Source organism: Lissotriton vulgaris, chromosome 1_1 (genome assembly GCF_964263255.1).
Source record: "Lissotriton vulgaris chromosome 1_1, aLisVul1.2, whole genome shotgun sequence".
In the NCBI taxonomy this organism is placed as follows: Eukaryota; Metazoa; Chordata; class Amphibia; order Caudata; family Salamandridae; genus Lissotriton; species Lissotriton vulgaris.
Window position 1 is genome coordinate 843,461,220 of NC_141685.1, and position 22,948 is coordinate 843,484,167.

General features: G+C 42.2%; 1 long non-coding RNA gene across 1 annotated transcript in view; it reads right to left on the reverse strand.

Annotated features, from left to right (window-relative positions):
- LOC147747999 (uncharacterized) overlaps window positions 1–22,948 on the reverse strand; it is a 168,153-nt gene that overhangs the window by 18,936 nt on the left and 126,269 nt on the right. The window contains exon 4 of the long non-coding RNA XR_015308511.1: window positions 12,252–12,359. This is a non-coding gene — a long non-coding RNA (uncharacterized LOC147747999). The remainder of the gene's footprint in view (window positions 1–12,251; window positions 12,360–22,948) is intronic.

A 22,948-nucleotide genomic window follows, 5' to 3' on the forward strand; every position in this document is an offset into this window, starting at 1 on the left:
GTCGGAGTTTTCGAGTGCTGAGGTTGCCGAATACCAAGGTTGCCTGCCTGGTCTTGGTTAGACCTCATAACTCTTTCTTCCACCACCCTCCATTTCCTTTCTCTTTATCCAACACATGCAGGCTCTTTTACATCCGTTTCCTTTTGTCATTGTTTTTCCATATTTTTAATCCTCATATTTCTCCCTTTTCTCTCTTCCTCTCCCACTCTCAAAGCCCGATCATTGAAAATAAGTCCTACTTTCCAAAAATATGCGCTGGTACGCAGCACTGGTGGCCAAAGGCACAAATGTAGCACTAGTAGGGAGAGATGTAGCGTAGCGGTCAGAGCGGTCATGCCTGAGCGCGGGGCTCGCCGTTTGATCGCCGGTGGCAGCTAAACTCAGCATCACGTGACTCTGGGCAATAGCTCACTTAATCTCCCAGATGGAGCCCCGCGCCTGAATACGCTTAGGGGTGATAAGTCGCGCTTTACCAATCTGGAAATATTAGTACTATCTGTTGTTTTCTGTGGTTCCCTTGATGTAACAATAATGGTAATTGTTGAGTACTTTATTTTGTGAAACTGCTAAGTACTACTGGTTTCACAGAGACAAGTTATCCTATAACATATGTAACAAATAAGATCATCACGTTCATGAGACCTTCTGCTGCCCTACATCATCAACACCGCTTCTGCAACATAAACTGCCCAAACTGGCTTGGTATTGATTGCTATGTCACAGAAATGTACCTGGCAGGCTGAAAGACAGCCAAGGCATTTATTTACTAAAAGATTTAACGTGGAACTCTGTAATTTTGCCATTTCACCCATTACTTGCTTTCCCATAATGGGTGGAATAGGTCAGATGTGCGGCTCCTCCCAGCCTCTGAGCCAACCAGCTGCAGAACATGCAAGGCTCTGATCTGGATGTAGCATAAAGTGCTCCTGAGGCCTTCTGCACTTGAGCGCAGGATGCCCGACTTCTTAGGCTACCAGATCACTTGATGGTGTTCAGGACAATCAAGCATTTGACCATCGTTCGTCGGACATCGGTGGCAGGGTTCCCGACTGTGCTCCCTGCTTCCTAAATGACTGCTCTAAAGTTACAACGAGCATAACATTTGAAAAAAAGGAAGGGACTAGTTCCTGGAAAAGTTGTTTATAAAACCAGAATGTTAGGAGACCTTCTTTAATCTACAGATGCAGCTACATCCCAACTACAAATCAAGACGGTATTTAATAGCAATACTATGGCATTTTTAGGTCCCGGTTCAAGTTGGCTCTATTGCTAAAATACATTTAGCACACACTAGGTAATCCTATTTAAAATGTATATGTTGAGATATCCGCTGTTTCGGTGAAAAAGGTTTGTGAAAAGCAGAATCGTTAACAAATTTCAAACAATTTCTTTATTGAAGAGAGGTTCACATATTACAGCCTCTATAGCTTTATCAATGTTCTTCAAGGTAATTAGTGACTAACTAATTTATTGGGTCTAACAATATCAGGCGCCTCCATCAATGCCTGTATGTGCTGTATTTAGTGTAAAAAATATTAGAGTTTCAGACAAGAAGGCTTTTGTCTTAATTCCTTATATAACAACAACATAAGAGTGAGCAAAGGTGTTGTAATCATACTCTCGTGATACACCAAAAGTTTAGAGACTGCCAAATTGTGATCAGAACAAAAACGTGAAAACAGTGGGAAAAAAAAAAATTCTTAAGAAGAACCCTCACTCACCCTAGTGGTAACATGCTTCATCATAGGGTTCCCACTGGGGACACCGAATTTCCCCCCAGTGTGCTACAACGCCTGAGTTACAGCGGAGCTGGTGTTTTTGAGTGAAAAATATATGTGCTCAAGTGTGGTGAGTGCAGAGTTAAAAGATCCCAGTTATACCATAAACAACTTTATTACATGGACAACTGGTCTCATTAAAAACAAGTGAAAAGGACTGAGTCACGGTCTTTATTTGAACCGCTGAGTCCTAATAAAAATAGGTCGACATGTTTCAGCTGTATATTTCGTAATTTAGCTCAGCTTTCTTCGGGACCAAATTAATCCCCCGGCGGTCCACGCACGCTAAGGCGTGTCCTATCCGTGAGGATATGTATGTGAAAAAGTGTAAAACTCACGGTTATACCCGTGTGGGCACGCCTAGATATCACCAGGGGTCAAAACCTGCAAGAAATGAAAATAAAACCAACATACTTTATTGACAATGTGCACTTAGTGACTTGTAATCCTTAATTGTACCTGAATGGATATTTGTCAGGTCTAAATAAAGTTATATTCCCATAATACACCTTAAGTCACGCAAATGTGATTATAATAAATTATTAGCAGTCTGTAATTTTATCTCAACTGCATCTTATTTGCAGGAGGAAATGTAGAGACCAAAATATGTCCCATTCAAAACTACAAGAACCTTGGGGTGGTGAAGTCCCAATATGATCCGGGGCCCACATATTACATGTTGGTCCTAGTAGTTGTTTTTAACGAAAGTGCCAAACCCCTATTAAAAAACCTCCGCTCGAAAACGGGGGGAAGATATATTACAAATACACAAATTTAGAAGATTTCAAGTCCACTTACACCACATAAGGAATGAATATGTGACATGGCCTCGCAGTGGGGGCAATTTCTTCACGTTGCGCACAATCTGAAAGCAAAGTGGCAATATCAGTAGAAATTGCGCCTTGACAGAACCCCCATCTCTAAATGACGAGTCAGAAAGAAATGGGTCCGCCAGTTTCAATTACTTGCTGCACAATGCCTCGCCGCCACAAACCTACTCGGCATACTTCTGCTGCCCGAAAGATACCGGGCCATGTCGGAATGCCGAAATAAAAGAAGGCTCCAGTCGGTCACGTGAAAGCCGTGTGCGTCATCGCGTTCGCTCCAGATGACACATCTGAGAAGTGTGGCTCACTGGTTAGAGCCGCAGACTCTGAAGCAGAGATCGGGCCCGGGACCAGTGTTCAAGTCCCGATGCGGCAGGGTCTTGGGCTTAAGGTCTGCGGACTCGATAATTCTCCCCTCGTCGCCTACTCTAATCATGGGTCCCACGCTGCAACTCTGGGCAATAGCTTGCTTAATCTCCACAACGGCCCCTACAACACTGGGATGCCTAGCTTCACCTTGGAGGTGCCCAGGAGGGGCATCTCACAGGGAGAGCCAGGAAGGGTTCCACAGCGTTATACAGCGCCGGGACGCCCCGTTGGGGCAGCTGTGCGCTTTACAAAATAAACTACATTTACATTTTACATCAAGTCACAGTAGTGATTCTTCCTTACTTCCGGTTTGGATGTAAGCCAAAAACTTTATTACATGTTAAATATTAACAAATAATAACGGGCCACATAGAGGATAACCATTTACTGCACTCCTAGACAAAAGCATTTAGTTGTCATGAGCAATTGACCGGCAGGCCAAAGGAAGAATAAAAATCAGTGTTCAAGTTAACGCGAAATAAACTTGAAATCGCCTATACGATCCAAAAGTTATATAGTGCTATAATTTTTCGGATTTGCATAATGAAGAAATACTGTTCCTAAAAAACGGGGTTGAAGGAAATACAAACAAACACACCTATTCACTTCAGTTGAGTGCCTGTTCTATTCTCGTCGTTTTTTATCGTTTCATGAAGCACAACTTTATTGAAACACCATCACTAATTGAAAATCTCAAGGAGTCAAGAGGGAAAACCTCAGTCTCACAAAGCCTGAACCGAGTCCCAGCATGATGTTACCCCTTGAGATTAGGACCAGCCAACACAAAAGACCCATATTTTGAAAACACATTAAAAGGGTCATACTGTAAAAGTTCCTAACCAGAGGTAAGTAGTGTATGTGGTCAAAATAGATAGATATCAAAGGTTCATAATTACTGTTGGGGGACCACAAGAAAGGAAATAGATCTTCCTATTCTTGTCAACGTCTCAGCATCGTACCCTAGGAATGTCATCATTTAATCCTGACACATGACTGGAAAGACGATAGATCCACCTTTGCTCTTTTTCGAACAGACTGTTTTCAGAGCCCTGAGCCAGTTGTTCGATCACTGTCCATTTTATCTCATTTGGGGAGTGCTTGAGCTGTAAAAAATGTGCGGTCAATGTGGTATTACTCTTCTGGCACCTAATGCAACTCCGATGCTCACAAATACGGAGCTTAATCCGTTTCTTGGTCATGCCTATGTATCTTAAACCACAAGGGCAAACTATTAAATAAACAACATTGCAAGAATTGCAATTCGTATGCTTTCTTTGTTGCCATTGTTTGCCAGGCTCAAGATCTAATGTTTTAGTGCTTGAGGTTAAATGACAAACACTACACCCCCCCCACCGGGGAAATGACCATTAGTAGGCGGAAGGCCCCATGCATTAATTCTCTTTTGTTGTATTATCTTTATGTTGTGTCTTGGGGCGAGTGTGGACCAGGGAATCCTTTAGGCTTCTCGCCCTTTTATAAGAGAAGAGGGGCTTCTCCCAATCATGATTATTACTCGTGAGTATTCGCCAGTGTTTGTTAATACAACAGCTTACAACAGTCGAAGCTGAATTATAGGTCGTCACACAAGTTAAAGGAGTTTCAGTAGGAGTCTCCCAGTTGTTTTGATAGATATATGTCTTAATTCCTTAGTCATTTCCAATAACCAAATACATGTCAAAAAGAAAAGAGATTATTACCAGTCCAATTTAGAGTATATTGGTCCACTCTCCTTAAATTGATATCCTAGTTTATTTGGTAGCAGAGAAAAGAGTCGAACTACAAACAAAAACAACAAAGGGCTTGATTACGATACTGGTCTGACCAACTTCCGCAGTCCTGTTGTAGGGGCCTAACCATTGCAGTCTTGTCAAAGCGGTCAGTTTGACTGCCAGATTACGATGCATGCATCCTGTACTCCGACTGACCACTGAAAGACTGCCAACTACGACACCCTTTATTTGACCGCCAACACGGTGGCCGGAGGAGAACAGCATCCATAGGGCAGTACAGGGATCTTCGACTGCCATCCTGATTACGATGTGGGTTTCCAACGACCCGACTGCTTTGTGTCATCAGAAGCAATGGATTTGGGGTGCATACTCACCCAAATCAGCTTCTCCCCAACACTTCCCGGTGTGGATCCCTTTCTTCAGGTCCCCCCTACACTGCGGCAGCTGAACCCGAAGACTACAACCCTGTGGGCACCAGAGTGCATGCTGCACAAGGCATATCCCCACATTTGTCATGCCTGTGTGTACATATCACGTGTCCTGTGAGGTTGCATGCACTTGTAGAGACATATTCAGGGGTATGTGCACCACCGCAGATGAGACCTTTGCAGTAGCAGTGGTTGCATCGTAATATGGCGGGGGGAACTTTCCCAGCATCTCCGGTCAGAATCGGATAGCATCAGCGGCGGTCAGTTCGACTGGCATCGTAATCAGGCCCTAAGTTCCTGGCTTCTTTGGTAACAGTGCATGTCTATTTTGTAAAAATATCCCTTCTGCAGTGTTCTAGAGAACATCGTATATGGAACAAAAGCTTTACTCCTGATGCTTGCTCCTAAGTAATTTGGTGGCAATGGGGAGGGATCCAAAAATTAAATCCTGTATTGTGTATTGAAGTTTCATAATTCATACAAAACTAGTAGCTTGATGTGTATGATTATGCACCACATTGAGAGCGTAAGAGTCTGCTTAAAACACATCAACTCTACGACAAACAAGCATTTGCAATGCAATAGGTCTCGCATTTGCGAGAGTTCGAGCTATCGGCATTTTAAATGACAATGCTTTTTATTTACGTGTTGGCTTTTAAAACATAAATAAAAGGCACTGTCATTTACAATGCCGATAGCTTAAACTCTGGCAAATCCGAGACCTATTGCATTGCAAATGCTTGTTGGCAGGTGGCTGGAGAGCTAGGGGTTCAAATGTCGTAGTTCTCTACCATCAATCAAATACAGTCTTTTGAACAAAATCTAACTTACCCAAAATCCCCCTTTCAACCTAACACTTTCGCCAAGATAGGTTCCAGGAAGCCATTGGATCCAAAGCTTCAGGTAATTCACCTAACATTAAAGTAGTAGGTCGTTTTTTAAACCACCTTATTAAGCACAATTAGTACCTTGTTATACCATAGGTCTCAACAGTTTCCTTTGCATTTTTATGAACACACTGCTTTGAAATAAATCCAAGTGTGTGGAAGTATCAACAGGCCCATCTACGGGCTAACAGAGTAAAACCTCCAAGGGTTTCAGGGCTCATACTCATTTTCTCCTGTGGTCGTTTTGGAATTCACTCTTATCATCAGGATTTTCATATAAAGATCAGTTTGTACTTCCCTGAGCCATGTACAGTGGCAGCTGGTACACATGATCCCTCCTCCCCCTCTATGTGTTCAGCCATGTGTAGTGGATATTTGGGCACTTACTTTCAGCTCCTATGTCCGTTAGGGTGCGTCTTTTGCCTTAACAAGACCATTTTTTGTCCTATTGTCGAAATGTGGTGCCCTCTTGTGGCCACTTGCTGAAGCGTTTAAAGTCAACGCCCTGCAGTAGCCTCAATTTAGCTTCAACCCAAAGATGTTATCATTAATAGGACTTGCAAAATCTCTAATGAAAGGCTGTTGTTTACAGTAATATAGAACTTGGGGACAAAACTAACACGTTCACACAAAGAAGGTGTAGTCTTCCGTATTCTGTTGATTCACTGGAACTGCAGATGCTCTGGGGGTTAGGTCTAACTGTAAAACCTTATGAAAGCCTTTAGATGGGACGTCATGCTGAGAAAATGAAGGTGTCGAGCATAGAGAATCGGACTTGTAATTATCATGCATACACAGTTTTCCGAAAGGTTGGTAATTGCAGCAGAACATGCATTAAATTTAGATGGAAACTTTTTAAGGAGACCATTATGCGCATTGGGGTGTCTGAAAGGGTTTCAGAAATCCATTTACTGTACCGATTTCTTCCTTTGAACCTCAAGACTTGCTTCCTTTGATCCAGGAGATTAAACTCATACTCACCGAAATAGGTTTCTTATAAGCCCGCTGTCTAAAAATGTGCAGTTTCAAATTAAAGCCAGGGGCTAGTCATATAAATCTGCATCACAATCTGTTCAAATTAGGTGTGATGGACGTTAATCACAATATCTTAACTATGGTGCCAGTAGAGGGGGGTTTGTGTCTCACAAGTACAGTTTTTTACTGTCACTCAAGGGTTTATGTTTGTGGTCCTGTGAAATTCACAAACACTAAAACAGGAATAAGGCGAGGACAGCACATTTTAACACTATATTAAAATATTGTGATTTGAACGTAAACTAGGGGGATGATGAACATTCTTACTTGTAGCAATAGTTTTGTGACTTGTATCTTTTACCGGTACAGAAACTTCACATCGATTGCACGATCTAACAATTTGCTTAGAAAGAGCATCTTGCTTGCCTTCATTTGTTTACATGAGATACACCTATAGGTGTACTGTGAATGACGCACTATTAAATCGACACAGAACTCGAACAGAAAATTGGTTTGAACACTTGAACACCAAAGAGTCAACCACGTGGGAAGACTCCAAACTTTTAAATTCATATTGCAAAAACTATATTAATCGGGCCAAAAAAATGGTTTCACATTTTAAACATGCTGGTTTTGAGGCCAAGCCTTTTCAGTTCCAAGGCTTCAATTATGGCCCTCGCTTTCGACTGGTATTCTGCCCTTCTCATAGTATGGGCAGGACCTAAACATCTACCCCTTTAGCTGATTGAGTTTGCCTGGATTGTTTTCCTGGTCTTTTTGTCCTGCCTTTTCTCTTGTTGGTCTCCAGGATCATAAAACCTTTTTGGTTATCCTGCACTGTACAAATAATAATAATGATAAATGTTTGCTCAAAAACTTAGTGAGAAAAGCTTATAAAATGTGTTCCTGTAACAGTGCACTTGATTGGTCGGTCCCTTCTGACAAGACGTCGAAATTCTTGCACATTATTAGCGTCTATCTGATCTCCATCAAAACTTATCATGTTAAGGTTTTATGGTGCTATATGGTGGATATGTGTAGGCAGGGCCACTGGAATTATGCAGCAGGAGAGGACCAAATTATGCAGCAGAGTTAACTAAATTACGTGACAAGATAAACCAAATTATTTGCAATAATATGGCACAATTTGAAGCAGTATTACTTTACTATTTTGGCAGTTTTACAAGTTAACACTGGATGGGCGTATGTTTCTCCTTATTAATATCTTAACGCAAATCCATTTTCTGTGCAGATGTTTCAAAATTAACACTTAATGCATGGATCCTTGCACACTCTTTCTAGAGGTGGGGTTGTCTGTCAATTTCATGATGCAAAGTGGTGCAATAATGACCCCAGGTTCTGCTGAGAAGTGCAGCCTGACTGCCACCCTGCCAATTTCAGGGCGGCAACAGGAACCTCCACCATGTCCACAAGGAAGCGAGTGTGCAACCTTGCGGGTTGTGTCCTTTCCTTGGACATCAAAAGCATGATCATTGTAGCACTGTATGAGACTACCAGTGATGTGCCAGCCGTAGTCCCTTGCATGGACGGATTGGGGACAGCAACTAGCCCGAGCAATCTGCTCGACCGTCCCCGGTAGCGGGGAGGGAGGTGCTGGCTGGAGCGGCCCATGGAGGAAAAAGCTGTGAGGCGGAGGGGATTCAAGAGACGACCACAAGGGAAAATCAATGATTTATTTAATTTTTCCTTTGCGTCACCTGCCAAATCCATCTCCACCCCGCCCCACTGCTCTTACCTGCACGGGCTGTTCCTGGGTGCTAGTGAGAAGCACCACTCCCGCTTTTGTTACAGGGCCTGATATTGCAGCACTTCTGCAAAACCGTCCCCCAATAACAAAACCAACCCCCACAGTTCTAAAACCGGCCCCCACCCTTCCGGCCCAGTGAGAAAACTCCTGCTGCCCGCTACAGCCTGTCTGGCCCTGGTCCTTAGCCTTCTTCAGACTCACAGTAAACAGATAAGGGTATGAGCCTCAAAAGAGGCTGCTCACAGCACCGTTTTTGGATTACATTGCAAACTGCCTATCCCTTTGAGGTGCACGGTGTGCTCAAGCCCTTGCACCACAAAGTGCCAGTTTGCAAAACTCCGAACCACCATCTCATTAATGGGACAGGAATCGGAATAGGACTCCTTAAGAGCTATTGCCAATGTTGGGGCTGGGGCCTGCTTGTGGTAGCAGACCTCCATCCAAGCATTCAATAACGGGGTGTGCCGGCGCTTGTGTCCCATCTACCTTCTAAGGTTACAGGACCATATAAGGCACACAATGTGTGATCCTTACATATTGAAGTGTATCTCCTAGTCACCTGGTGTATGTAGCCTGCATATGCAGAATGCAAGCAGTATAATTTGAACAGTTTACACTATGCAAATGATTAGCCCCTTGCAAGCATCAACCATATCTTGGTTTGCAAGCACATAAGCGGTCACAAAGCATTAGTGCATTTCAGTGCAAAATGCAGTGAGAGGTAGGCAGCTCTGTCTCCCATTTTCCCTTGTGATATTCAAAGGGGGGCAGAATGTGCTTTGCAGTTTGAAATTGAAATTACGAATTGCTAAGCACTTGTGAGTGTTGCTAAGGAATGCATGTCTTTTTATTCTCCAGCTCCAGTGCAGTTCCTCGCCTCTCTGCTCTGCACTGCTTATAAAGATCAGAGGAAGGCCATGCACTCAGCTGCAAATTGGCTGACCAGATGTTCAAAACAAGCATTGAAAATGCAATAGGTGTCGCCGTTGATTAAGTTAAAGCCATTTGCTTTGCTAATGGTATTGTATAGCAAAGCAAATAGATTTAACTTAATGAAAGGCGAGACCTATTGCATTTTCAATGCTTGTTTTTTGGTAGACACGGGGAGATTAGGTTATTTGCCCAGAATCACAGGCTGCAGTGCTATTCATTAAACCGGATTTTAAATGCCTGGAATGCTATTAGCAATTGTAAAAGAAAATGGAAGGCCAGATTTTAAGATAAGAGGAATTCGAAGAAGCAATAGCACGTTTTTGTATATTCAGAGGACTTTGGACATTTTGTTTTAAAGATAAGATGTGCAGTCACCTACTTTGGCCAAGCTTATTACCAGACTGTCGCCATTTTTGACCCTCCCCCCCGCTTGTTAACTGCCATCTTATTTTAGCAACAAAATAATAACATAGCTCTACGGCTCATGGTTCGAAGTGGTGTAAATAAAATACATTGTTAAAAAAACCTATTAAACTGAACCTGAACGGACGGAAGCCTTAGTTGACCTCTCTCTGATTGGTGCTTGTGACCTGCAGATCGAAGCAGATGTCAGCGGTGAGTGTTTACTCACTTAAGTCATCCTTTCAACATATTGGAACGCTGGCTCCAGTGGTGCAACGCAAAATAATGGGGCCCTCCTGCAGAATGTGACGAGGGTCCCTTGGTCTTCCACATCTCACAGATATTCATTTGTCTAAATGGGGCGCCTTAAAGGTTTGAGGGGCCCCTGAAAGACTGTGCCCCTCCCATCCCCCGCACCACGGAGGCTACTGGGGGAAAGCTTTACGTCCCTGGCTGGCTCCACTTACCACTGAGCTAGTGTTAATGAGGAGGCTTGGAGATGGAACAATTCAAGGAAACAGAGGCACAAGGAAAAAACATGTAAAATGAGGATAGAAAAAAGGTAATAAAATTGTGATAAGACGAAAAGAGATTGAGGCAGTGGCGGCTTGCATGTACGGAGGGTGGTGAGGCAGGTGGGACAAAAATAAAGAAGTAATACATTAAATACACTCACCTTCCAGGCGCAACGTCCTCCTTGCTTGGGTCTTCTCGGGACAGACTTCAAAGCAGGACCCAAAATGCTGCACTCACCAATCCTGCCGCATCTCTCAGCATGGGAGTTACTTCAGGATTGGAGGGAGCTGCCTCTTGCAGCGCTCTTAATAGCACTGGAGGTCTGCAGTTTCTCTAACTCGGATGTCTTAAACAGCCAGGTTTGAGAGGTTTAAATGCACTTGTCTGACAGGCGTTAGTAAGATGGATGTGCATTTTAAACTTAAGCACACAGCTCCCTGCTGCCAGTAGGCAGCAATGGGCCTGCCCCATCCTGATCTCAGTTCGGGACGGGTAGCTGAAAAATAAAATGGTGATAAATAAACTTTATTACCATGTTATTTTTCCTCTCTGGGATTTTCTGTGGACTTTTTTTGTGGGGTGACACTCCTCCGCTCAAATGAAGGAGTCGCCCTGGAGGGACAGAGAAAAGAACAGGAGACAGACATGACAAAGCGAAGATGACAGATGGATGAACCAATGAGGAAATGTGGAAAGCTGGTAGGTGAGACGAAGGGAGGAGGATTGAAAGAGAAAAGTGGAGAGGAAGTGAGGGGAGCGATTCTTTTGCCATAGATCTCAACTGTTTCAGTCTCCAAGGTTGATGAGATCAAGGGTTCAGGTGGTGGGCTCACTGAAATCAATGGAGATCAAAACAAATCTGAAGGCGAGGAGGGGTTCCGGGGGGTGATCATGTTTAAGTCAATGGAAGGCTTTTTGCTTTTTTAGAGGGTGGCGATGATCCTATGGAGAGTGACACCCCCCAAAGGAAGGTGAGACGAGAACTATGCCATTGTGCTTGTTTTCTAACTTCCTCTTCACTACTAATACTTTTGATTGGCAATTGCTGAGCTCCAGAGGTGAGTGAAGTGTGTTATAATGCCACAGACTTCAACCACCTAAGTTAACCTGCCAAGCACCTTCCTCAGTTCATAGTGTAACAGAACTTCCGGTAAGGTCACCTCCAGTGATATCACATCTTTGAAAGGTCATATCTCATGCCTCATCGACCCCTAGCCGCCTCATCAAAGTCTGGAAGTTGGCTCCTCTTTTCCTGTATTCATCAGGTAGATTTGTACGCAATGTAAGGCACTTCAATGCGGGCATGCTTAGCTAAAACAATTGTGCTTATGTGCACTGCATGTGAATATAGCTTCAGGGGAAATCTATCTGCTCTGGAGTCCTGAGGACGCCAAGCGTTTCAAAGCAAAAGAAGCAGACGCACATGTTCAGGACAGGCTGTACCACAGCCGACAGCCTTCCCGCCATTGCAGCGCGCAGCGTTTTTAGGGAAGGCATCTGAGGACAGGGCCTGGCGGACGTATGGAGCCTAAGTACACAGGCCCAAATTAGACGGATCCCAATATGAGCTGACATTAATTGGTGCGAGCTATAAGAGGCAAAAACAACAAAAGGGCAGAGTGGGATGCAATAAGATACCTTCGAGGTGAAGGAGACGAAAGCTGCTGCCAACAGCACGAGCTAGAGGACGGGCGCGGTGCATGCCGGGTCCGGGCTCCAACGTTCTCAGACAGACTCCGCTTTATTCTGTAGCAAGAAGAAAAAACAAAAAAAAGGACGTTTTAACGAGAGACTCCCAAATTCACATTAATAGGATTTATGGTGTTGCATATACAAACTATACATTATTACCAAACTGGTGAACGCCACCAGGTTTAATAGCCATATTTGGATTACTCTAGGTGTTGGGTGGACGCCAAGCAGACACACAGTGGGGTTTGCAGAATATTTTCCTGGCATGTGATGGCTGTATGGTTTATTTGCATTAAACGGTAATATACATAAATATAGTTTGTGGTTCTACCCTTTTTGCATAGCTGGCCAACACAGTTTAAATATGCAAAGGCTACGCGAGAGCCATAAATCCCGCAAACAGTAGCTGTTTTATGTACATATGAGGACGGACACACCTGCTTGTCCCAGCCAGCGCTCAGACACAACTAATGACCAGATGTAATAAGGATATTAAATGTTCAAACCTAACATAAAGGGCGCCATTTACGACGGCCGTTTTATGCTTGTCTGGGCAGAATCATTTGGTGGTCAAAGACCTAATCGAAATGTTTACCAGTCGATGGGTTAAATTATTGGACAGACTGTCAAAAAGGATCACTCCGAAGATCCCTCAGGGCCCAATTCAGTCAGACATTCAGGATTTCCATAATTAATATTCCTGAGATAAACGCCTGTTCAGTCGGTTTGAAAGGGTGAGGTCATTTGCATTCTCATTGGCTTTACTGGAATTAAAGGTGACGTAGTATGGCCCTGAGAGATCCTCTTCAGGCACTCAACTATTTAGAGTACTAGCTTGAGGTTATGGGTAAAAGTGGTAACAGCTACGCCACAAGTGGGATGTACCACCGCTAATTTAGGCTTCATCAGTCCTAAAAGCAGGGCCTCTGGAATTATGCGATTTTGCGGCCACCGCGTTTTCCGCATAACTATAAATGTGACACTTTTGCCACATAATCCATCATCTTCTGCATAATATGCAGATTCAAAAAATCTTTCTAGCACAAAGAGATTAAAAGTTACAAAAATTGTTGCAACACATGTTTATGCGCAGTAGAAGGTCCTTCCCAAAAGTTGGCTGGTCGTTTTCAATATTTGAGTGCTAAATTGGTAGTAATAAGGTGAAACCTTTGCCCAGAGCATGTTACATGTATAAAAGTGACAAAAGAATGAAGTAATACTGCCATAAAATATACCACATTAGGCAGCACATGTTGCAATTTCCTTCTATATAACCCAGTCACCCTTGCTGCATAATTTGGCACTATTCTGCCACATAAATCCAGTGGGCCTGCCCAAAAGAGGACTGACCAGTGATGGGCACGTTTCCAGCTAGCTTTCAAATGTATGTGCAGAGAAGGTACTACCGACCTTTAACTGGGGCAACCTTCATATATGTCAAAGATACGTGCAACACCTACTAAACTTTAGTGATTCTGAAATACCGCATTATCACAAGTGGGACAGTCTAACAGCAGAGTTTGAATGCACTTCGAATCGAGAATTTGCTGTGGGCGTACCTTCCAGTTTTTATGCTGAACATTTTGTCTTCTGCCATGTAAGTCGAAGAAATCCTTTTTTTTTTAGACAAGCATACTTTTATTATTGTAGGCAAAAATGATTCGAAACATTGATTACAGAGTTGCTCAACTTATTCATGAGAGACTTTTAGGCTATCTGCATACAATGACGCTTAATAGAGCTCATTTACATAGTGGTTATCCTGCATTTGTAGCTTGGAGCCTTCCCTTCTGGACCCGTGCTGGACATCCAAGTGTATTAGCTTCCAGGAATATGTGCACTCTTTCTACAATTTGTCAATGGCAGGGGCCTAGCTACTGTTAGTGCAGCAGTTGCAGTTTCATCAGATTCCAGTGCCATGAGGTACCTACTGCTCGCTAATTATGGTTGTCTTTAAGTCCGCAGGAGGGGGCATTTTCCTTCCTTTTTTTTTGCCACTGACAGTCTTCAATGTGATGATAGTAACTTAACTTTTCCAAGATCATACAGCCAGAAAGCCTGCTAAGATATGATTGAATTTCCACTTTTGAAATCTTTTAATGGTATTTTTCCTAATATTGAAGAGTAACATTTTGGATAGACAAGGTTCACACGGCACGACTTTGATTAGATAATTCCCTGGAGGAACCCAAACTTGGTGCCCACTCCCATTCGTCCTCTGTAATTGTGTGTTGAAAAAAAAAGTGGGAGGGATAGAGAGAAATTAAGGGTCAAGAGCAGGAGTGCAATGAGAAGAAAAAAATTGCAAAATGCAGACATGGAGGAGTAACATATCACCACTGATGCCTTGTCTTGATCCCAGGCTTTCCTATTGCAAATTACTGTAATCTGGTACTTGCATGAGTTTGGCTCAATATATGGTGGGCTATACCAGCCATTAAAGGCCCGCTCCAGCGTTAAAGGCTTTAACAAGGGAGCGAGCCTTTCATGGCCAGTATAGCCCAGCTATGGAGGGCTATAAGGCTATAAGAACATTCTGCCACTAAAGGGCAGAATGTTCCAACAAATAAAACAAAGGCATCAGTGAGCCCGAGGGAATTCAAATCCCGTCGGACTCCATGAGGCTGTTGTTCACAGCAACACCTGTGAACGACAAACATTGGAATGTTTGAACTACAGGCTTTTGCCAGACATTTAAAGCCCCTGAGCACTACATTGTCTTCAATGGAGCTCCCAACATTCAAATGTTCTAATTGAAGTTGGATAATATAAAAGTCCTAAAATAAACAACAAGGCTGAACAAACACTCTAGAATGGTAACATAGCATCTTCGGTGATGCAAGTTTATTTGAGGCTATATGCCTATGTCATAGTCACCATCAAGTTCATTTTGCACTTTCTAAATAATGACTTCACAGAGTAATTATCTATCTTCACAAGAGCAGGTTACAATGGTCAAAAAAGTTTGTCACAAACCTTTGTAAAATACACCTTACCTGACAACTTTGCTCTGTGCCTCTGAGTCCAATTTCAGGATGCTCCAACCAACATTATAAGTGGTCACAGAACAACTTGGTTTGCACTGCGCTGCAGTCAGCCTTTTCTTTTGCAGAGCATCGGATGTACAAATCGATTATAGCGCAAGGGGACAGGTTACAAATAATTACAAACCTCCAAATTCAATAAAATGAGGCAGGAATCAGCTTGGAATTTCTTGTAACCGTTTACAAAAAGCACAGATTGAGCACAGTATGGATCAGCATACCTCATCCCATAATGGCAATTTTTAAGGTGTGGCTTTTTAGACTGTCTCGCTAAAGTGTAACTTTTCCCCCCAAAAAGGTTTTACAAATATGAATGCATAGTGGTTTCGTAATACATATAGGGGCATATTATCAACAAATAGCGATATTTATCGCTAAGTAGGTTTTTATCGCCGCGCATCACCGGATTTTATCACTGAGATAACGTGCTATTAGCAACGTTTATCTCAAAAGCGATAACATTTCCGGCAATAGTGCCGAAATCCGTGAATATCGCTGAGAATACAGCGATATTCACGCATCACACCGCTAACAGGGTCTTAGCCATTATATCCACCTCCCATTGGATATAATGGCTAAGAACTGGTCTGAGCAGGCGTTAGTTTTTGGAGATAGTCGCGCTTAGCGCGAATATTTCCATCACTACGCCTGTGTTGGTAATAGGCGATAGCAATGTTAGCGACTGCTTTCAGTCGCTAACAGGTTGGGTACGCCCACTTTGCATGTCATTAGATAAATATTGCTGACATGCAAAGCAGGGCCCCAAACCGCTCGCTATCGCCTACAAGCTGTCGCTAACTGCTGTTAGCGGCAGCTTGCTAATAGGGCAAAAGAATTATCGCCGCTTAGCAGCTGAAAACGGCCGCTAAAGCGGCGATAATTTCCTATCGCTCCCCCTTGATAATATGCCCCATAATGCCTACACAGTGGGGCTTTTGGCAAGCGGAGGTCATCCATTGGTCTTTTAAATTGTCATTCATATTTTGCTTCTGCCCAATACAGCATGTTGCAGTGAGTTAGCTCACCTTACTGACTCCTTTCACTTTGAAAGACTGCATATTGTACACATCCTCTTAAAAATAGGTCCTTTCTGATCAGTTGCAAAAGGTGGTTCATAGTGTGATTTTTTACTTTAGTAATTTATATATTCATTTTAGTTAGCTGCTATTTATTTTGCATGCACTCCTTTTAAAAAGGTTATGGTGGAAAGTGTTATAGTAACATTGCAATAAATGCAGCTTCAATTTGAGAGCTTGACTTGGTAGTGCTTTTTCTTGTTTCAAATAATATTAATTTCATAAAATGCATGAACGACTGAAAGGTGTGCTGTTTAAGTCACTTGTAAAACAGCTGCCTCAGTGAATGTTTTTTAAATGTACATTTTTTATTCAAGCATAAGACAGGTACATATTTTGCTTCTTTCTTTTTATTTTTGTAACATATGATTGCAATAACAAATAAAAGATAAAAATTAACCATCGCACCTGCTTGCCTAAGCAAGGGCTGTTGGCTTTGCCAATCCTTTCTCTTGTCAGCCATAATCTCTCAAAAAGAAGAGGGGATGCAATGAAAACATTAAATTGGCATTCAATCGATGGTATGAGGTTGCTGTGATCATCATAGACAGCTTCCATGTTGCAAATCAAGAACTATCTCCAGTGAGAAGGAGCTATTACATCAATGGTGTATGACTGGAATTGCAATCACAAATAATACATGTCATTGAAATTAATAAGGGTCACTAAGGAGGGGATTTTTCCATGTTGCTCATCCTCCTGAATCAGGTGTTGCTAAGGGAACATTGGAAGACGGAAAGATATCCGATTCATACAATGTGCCTTTGGTATATTGCGACTATTGGTATTGCTGATGGAATGCCTGTCATTTTTCGAATCTCGTGATCTGTCACCCAAAAAACATTTGTACATCACATCTTTTGATTTCTAGCATTGTTGGAACTACAGGTAATTATATTATGTCAGTTTGGCACTGAGGGTTAATCATCTAAAGTTGACGCCCTAAATCAGGCAGCTGTGCCATACCATAGGACATCAGAGCTGTCAATTTTCCTGGTCCATGCAGGATACCCTCCCCGCGTCCAGGTTTTTTAACCCCTTCAGTGCTCATGGCGGACCCAGGCCGGCAGAAGTCACGGTGGGCATGTGCGCACGACAGCCGGGGGACCTCCGAACCACGCTCAAGATTGGAATGTCCAGCACAGCGGAGGAATTCGCGCTGCATCCAAGGTGTTAATTAATTCTGGGTCCTGTAGTCCCATTTATCCCATCATGCAATCAGGACTACACATGCCAGCCTGGAGGGGATTAGCTACCCACGCAGGGACCTGGGAAACACGAGGGCTTGGGAACTCACATTCACAAAGTTGTGGTCTGATAATTGCATCAAAAACATTCTGCTAAGAATATCTACTTTAAAACCAAACATTAAGATGGAGTGTTGCCCACTTGTAGCAGATTTGCAGAAGCATGTTTGTTTTGTTAAATGCTTCTCAGTAACATAGTTTATTTACTATAACTTTTCTAAGAGAGAAGACACCCCATTTCCAAGGCAGTCTTTTTTTTCCAAGGCACTCAGGGTTCATTACAGTTTTTCTGGAGGAATTCATTAGTCACAATCAGCTAAACCACTGCTGTTTGGAGCTGGAGAACACTAACAATCAAGCTTTTATTCTTAGCGTGGAAAATGGCCTGGAGCACTCTGGGAAACAAAAAAAAGGCAGGCGGAGGCTGCGGAAGCTTACTATAAATTAAATACTTTCATTTGACTTACAACCGCTCTGGATGAGCTGTCTGTGGGAGACTATCTTAAATGGATAATTGACTCGTAGCAAATTGGACAAAAAACAGGAACAATATCCTTCAAGTGCATAAAAGGTAGCAGTCTGTACTGAATGAAGTCACTGATCATTTCCTCCCAGATGTTTGCTCTTGGTAATTGGTGCACGATGTCAAAATCCTCTCAAAAATATCTTCAGATATAAATAATGTAAAAAATATGTTGTGGTAACAGGATTATCGTGGTACAGGATATTGCAAGTAAAGTGATCGTTTTTTAAAAGTTTCTAATATAGTTTGCTTAAATATAGTAGTATCTAATATTGATTTTGTATTAGTTTGAAATGTATGATTTTGTGTGTTATTAATCTGTTATGTATGGGTTTTAGAAATGCTTTCTAGTTTCTTTTATTGTTTTAGCCATATTTTTAGAATGAGGGTTTGCATTAATTGTATAATAATTATTGAAGGGTTTTCGCATTTGCAATGGAGTAGGATGGAAATGTAGTTAAATATGTATATATATATATATATATATATATATATATATATATATACTACTATTATAAAGAGAGAACAGAAACCTTTTGGCAAGGTAAACTCGGGAACCACAGCGCCAATCCACACACCCAATACATTGTTGTAATCCTCAGGGTGTGTAGATGGACATAGGCTGCATAAAATTAAAATAAAAAAATTAAACTTTAAAAACAAAGTAGTCCCCTAAAAGTAGCGCCGGCCGCGACGTATCGCTGGCCGCGACCTAGCGATGTCCGCAACATGCGTGCTGACGACAGGCGGGGAGGAGCGGTGATGAGCAGCGAGGAGTGGCGGTGAAGTCCGGAGCACGGGGAAGAGCGGCGGCTCAGGTAAGGTAAAGGCATAGGCGAGGCGGGAGGCGGCCGGGAGGCGGGAGACGGTCTGGGCAATGTCGGGGCGGGTGGGGTAAGGCAAAGACAAAGGCGAGGCAGGAGGCGGGAGGCAGGCAGGAGGCGGGCGGGAGGCAGGAGGCGGTCTGGGCAATGTCGGGGCGGGCGGGGTAAGGCAAAGGCGAGGCGGGAGGCAGGCAGGAGGCGGGTGGGAGGCAGTCTGGGCAATGTCGGGGCGGGCGGGGGCCGGGCAGGAGTGCACCCAAGCCTGAAATGTTGCCCCCAGCCCTCTTCTGCACCGGGCAACGCTGCCACAATCCGGAAATGCTGCCCCCAGCCCCCTTCTGCCCCAGGCAATGCTGGGGCGGGCTGCTAGTATATATATATATATATATATATATATATATATATATATATATATATATATATATATTTTTTTTTTTTTTTTTTTACAATTTCTGAAAATGTAAATCGTTGATTAGATTTATAAATGTGTGAATTGTTTATTTCTGATATTTTTAAAGTGTGCATTATTAAGAATAGTAAATCTGTCAGTGCTTAATTTGTAGAGCAATAAGTGCCAGGGCCTTCCTCAGGAGCTTACGTCAGCTTCCACCATCAACCATCCACTGCCCCTGCAAGGGCTGCCAATGACAGTACAAACACAGCTACTAACCATCACACTCCTACAAGTGTGACGATTCAGACTTGTGAGGCCCCAAAAGCTATAAGAATGGCTTGGATGACAGGTTTGGGTGCCATTTTTAATGTATACTGAATAATAAACAACTGTTGTTGTGCTCATCTCTCAATAAAACAGACAGCACTACCATGTGGCAGAACGACATAACGGCCGGTGTAAGCAATTGAGAGCCGTCGCTGATCACCGGAAACCACCGGCTCAAATTAAGCACCGAATCATTTCCCATCAAAGTCTACTGCTTTCCCTGCTGGAGCTTAGGTTTTAGTGGAAATAATAAATCTGAACCCTCCAAAGTACATAATTTTCCATACTGTTGCTTGGGTCTAAGTGCAAACAGTAAATCTCACCTCTCCAAAGTGAAATACTTTAAACAGCGTCTCTTGGATTAAAGTGGAAAAGTAACTCTGTCCCCTCCCCCAAATTCCAAAGCTTCTCCTACTGTTCCTTACACTGGAGTGGAAATGGTAAATTTGCCTCCACCAAAGTCAAACATATTCCTCTAATTGCTTAGGTTTGAGTGTGATTAGTCAATCTGAACCTACTCCTCCCAAAAGTCTAATCATTTCACCAGTGTTACTTAGGTTCGAGTGGGAATAGTAAATCTTACACACCCAAAGTCCAACACTTTTGCTTTTGTAGTTTAGGCCGGAGTCGGAATAGTAAATGTTATCCTTCTAAAGTGCAGAAGTATCCCTGTTGTTTTTTAGGTTGAAGAGAAAGTGGTAAATTTTATGGTTTACATTTTTTTTTTAATTAACTTTTTGGGTGATTTTGGAATTTTATTATTTTTTATTTATGGTTTGGGTTTAATTGTTATTTAATTGGAGTTTAATTGTTTGTATGATATACATTTTAAAATGGTATGCTTATTACTTTGGATGTTACATCTAAAATATGTTGTCCCTTTTTGTTGGTGAGATATCTATTTTAATTAATTGTTTTTTGTTAGCATTTCTGAATTTTGCTATGTTTTTTTTTACAATTGTTTATTATTTTTGAATTTGTAATTTGTTTTGAGGTTTTAATTTACACAATATTTGTACTGTGATAAATATTTTCATTTTAATTATAATGTATTAAGATTGAGTTTTAGAAATGTAATTTTATTATTGAGTCATGTTATTGTATACTTTTAATTTTCAAACATTTTTTTTAAATGTCTATATATATATATATATATATATATATTTACTTTAATATTCATTATTTTATTTAATTTTATATCACTTATTCTGTATTTATTACTATATTTACCTATATCTGTATTATTATTGTTTTATGTTATTACTTCTAGTTTTGCATTTTTACTATATATATTAGTATATAGAAAAGTAATAATTTTTTATGGAATTATTATTATGCTAAAAAAATTTAATAATATATATCTACCTATGTAATCTCGACATTTATGTATAATAGTATGTCATGGTAGCTGTTAAATTGATTGTTTATCAAAAAAGGTTCCTTTTTGTGTATTTTTCTTTTGACTGGTGACCATGAGGTCTACACATTTAAATCAGTGACTTTAGGTCTGTAAACTGTGACACTAAACAAGTATTAGTACTCCACACTAAAGTATCATTTTTGTAACTCAAGGTTTATTTTTATAAAAACATTGGTATTCAATGAAAGCCTATTTTAAAATGCATTCAATATATACTTTAATTAGGTGCTCTGGTACAATCTTATGTATACACTATATAACAATTCCGATTACGGTATCTATCTCAGAAGCACTCACAATATTAAAATTCATGTACTTTCATAATTACAAATGAACTCTAAAAAAATATACATTTCATAAACGTTAAAAGTCCCACTGTCGACAAAGCCTGGAGACTACAAATCTAATGGTTGGACATTACAACTAGATAGTAAATTATACTTACCACTATCCAGCACCTCAAAGCGCTATGCGTTGTAATGGTATGCGTTGTAATGGTCGCGTTGTAACAGTAGGTAGTTGTAATGGTATGCGTTGTAACATGGTACATCCAGAGTAGTGAGATCCATTGATAGCATCAAAGAAAAAGCCCAGATAAAGGGGCGCTATGTGGGCAAGGGAGGCCCGACTTCAAAACAGTTTGCTTCTGAGGGCTAAGAGCAAAAATGTTTGAAGACTCTAGAGTTTGCTACTTTGCTCACCCATGGACACCCTTTCTGGATACTTGCGTAGCCCTAACGAAACTGAAGTAGCCGGTTGATCCATTATTAGAACAATAAACGAACATGTGAAATACCGATATTATATACCCATTTAAGCAAATTGTCCCCCTACATTATCAATTGCAATATCATTCTTAAGAGATATCAAATCATAACTTTTACATGGTTTCTTGTAGTACATAATAAAAGCAGCGTGTAGCTCTTAACCCCTTAAGTGCGGGGAATGTTCAGCGGTCATCGCGGGCACTACCTCGCTAGTGCTGCACACGTCCGCTGAACGTTCCATTCCCGTTAGCGCAATCGAACGTCCGCACTTGGGCGGAATTTTCGGCGCGCTTAACGGGTTAAATGCATATACAACACGTTTTAATGAGGACGCTTACATTGAACTTTGTGGCCAATACACAAACTTTTCTAAATGTCAGGGCACTGAAGGCCTGATTACGAGTTTGGCGGTGCAGGAGTGGAACGCCACGTCGGTGGCCCAATCCTGCACCACCAAACCTGCGGTTGCAACGCCCGCCATATTGCGAGTTTCTTTGTGCCTGGCAGGCTTTTTATGGCATTCACATGGCGGTACCTAAGAAAATGGGCACCGCAATGGGAACGCCAAAAACAGTTCCTACATGGACTGCAGAGTCCATGCCGTGCAGGAACTGGGGTGCATGCACAGAGGCCCCCCTGCATATATCCCCATACAAATGGGCATCAGGGGGTCATGTAGGGCCCCCTTTGTTTCAGCCTTTTCATGGAGAAAAGACCTCCATGATACCTCTGGCGGTCCTGATACCCGTAATAGGCATGGCGATGCTGCAGCGGCACCACCACCATATTACTGAGACCCTGACTGACTGCTCCGCCACCGCCAGGGAACGGTGGTTCCCTGGCGGCTCTGGTAGTGAAAAGGCAGTCTAAGCGCTAAAGTCGTAATTGGGTGGCCAGACCACTGGTGAGGCGGTGGCTTGACTGCCACCACTGCGCCGCCGTTAGTTAGTCTGGCGTTCCCCAGACTCGTAATTTGGTCCTTAGTCTTTAAGTGCTTTTCTGAAAGAACAACCTGGAAATC